We start from the raw sequence: 2,500 nt of genomic DNA on the forward strand, positions 1-2,500 counted from the left end.
GGGATCTAAGAAATAACCATTCACAATTGTTTATTAGTTATTTAAAGACTCACAAAGCTGTATCAAGGAGTACGATTTCTAGGTAGACCAAAGAAGTAATTAAATCTCCAAGTATCGATGTCAATATGTTCACTGGTCATAGCACCCGATCTGCATCTACTTCTTCATGTGAAGCAAACGGTGTCAGTGTTACAGAAATTATAAAAGCTGCAGGATGGTCCAACTCTGGTACCTTTGCGAAATTTTATCAATAACCTATTGACCATGCGGTTAATTTTGGGACCGTGGTTTTCCAACCGTAGCCTGAAACAAATGATTTTGAGTCGACGGTTGCAAATGCAGCTCATTGCATTAGCAGTTTGTTTTGACTGTTTATTAAAGTTAAGGAGGCCTCTTTATTTCTCTATTTTTGGATTCGTGGCACACGGTTTTGAAATCTCATGTCACTCCGTAGTGACATTGACTGGTAAGTTAAAGTTCTATTAGGTTTCTATCATGTCATCACTGTGGAACGAAGGAGTCACATGCCCGTATCCCACCCTCCCGGTTCCTTCGTTCCTTTTACGTAGAATACTGGCCAGCTCTGCCCATGCGCATCTCATGTGACTCCTTCGTTCCAGACTGATGACCGCGCACCGGTAGCTCAGTTTGTTGAGCACCGGGCTGTCACGCGGGAGGTCGTGAGTTCAACTCCAGCCGGACCAACACTCAGGGTCTTTAAATAACTGAGCAGAAAGTGCTGCCTTTGCAAATGGTCTAGTCTTCTCGGATAAAGACGATAAACCGTAGGCCACGTCTCACAATCCTTCAATGTTCATAATCCTGTGAGACGTAAAATAACCCACACACTTGTCGCAAAGAGCAGGGCATCTAGTTCCCGGTGTTGTGGTCTGTCTTCTGTGGTGTATCATGGTTAGGAGGGTAAATGCTCGGAGATATCCTAATCAAACCTCAGCTTACAGGTAAGTCTCGTTTAATGTTATAATTATGTTTTAGGATACATTGGGCGACCTGAACGAGATAGGATATTGGCGAAAGACTCACGATGTTTTCGTCGATGTCGCTGTAGCAGATCTACGTTAGGACGTCAACGAAAACGTCGCTTTAAATATAACTTAGCGCTATCGTAAGTATTTGGCGATTATTTCATCTCGTGCACCTTGAACAATACCAGTGAACTATCATACAACTGGATTAGAACGAACGGTTTAGAAGTAAACTTGTAGAATTATGAATGGTTCGATTGTTGTACATTCACATGGGCTCCTGCCTCAAGCCGTCGTCAAAACCTGAAATTTGGTGATTTCACGTTCTTGTTTCACACAGCACGGCAAAAAAATGCACTGAAATGCGTACGCCACACCGCACGTGCAGCATGGTTATTCCTTTTTTAACCAATAATATTCTTCCCTTTTGGCGTTGTCGTTGCCATCGACGTCGTCATTGCTGAAACTCCCGAATTAAATAAACGACATGTAAATGACGAGGACAGGAGGAGCTTACGAGAAAGTGAATCTGTTTCGACACGGCCGCCAAGTTGGAGCCCCTAAACAAAGAAACGGTGGCCATGTTGGAGCCCCGTCCAAATCCTCCGGGAATTCAAGTTTAACTCTATTATTATGCAAACGTTTTCTTTTGTTTTCGTTGAAAAACATGGCTTTTGACCACGTGAGTGAAAACCAACCATCGGCCGGCAATTGGGTTTGATGTTATCTTGACTTGTACATCAGCCATCCAATCAGTGTGAACCCGGTATTGTGTTTTATAAGATCACTTTTGCACGAATTGAGTCTTATTGACAGTTGTATTTTGGTTTCCTCTCACGCATGAATAGCATTTCGTAAATCACTCTAGTTTCCCTTGGAATTTCTTCAAAACGGAGAACTTATTTGATAGCTGTGGATTTGCAACCCTTTGACATCCCTGTGTTCCAGGGGTGGAAGTTCTATGTTCTTCAATGGGTATCACACAGATGGCATTTAAACTGGTAGATTACGCATTGACGGCTAACTACGGGTCGCTATATCTGTTGGACTTGATTTGCTCCACGATTGTATGGACTTGTGGACACTGGTTGCATACCTTTGGCAACACGTGCTATCCCTTGCTTCATTGTAGACTTCTCTTGATATCGTGAGCTTGCAGCCATCTTGGTTGCAACAAAGACATGCAATCATCCAAACTTGCGATCGATTGTCAGCGGTGGACACAAAAATCTCTCCAATCAAGGGCACCCAACGTCAATTTTCTGAAAATATCTGTTCGGAAGACGATTTGAGATCTAGAATTTTCGGAACATTTGTTGTAAAATTTCTTGCTTGCCTGCCTCTCCTAGGATTTTCGAACTTCTAAAAGATGGTATAATTGCTCATTTTTTACGGATTTTTACCCTAAAAAGCTCACCTAGAATTTTCGGGAACCTTTTTTCGGGCTGAAATTTTCGAAAACGTAAGTTTTGATCCCTATAGTTTTCGGATCACTCGACTTTCAGCTAGGAAAT

Source organism: Montipora capricornis, chromosome 9, assembly GCF_036669925.1.
Source record: "Montipora capricornis isolate CH-2021 chromosome 9, ASM3666992v2, whole genome shotgun sequence".
In the NCBI taxonomy this organism is placed as follows: Eukaryota; Metazoa; Cnidaria; class Anthozoa; order Scleractinia; family Acroporidae; genus Montipora; species Montipora capricornis.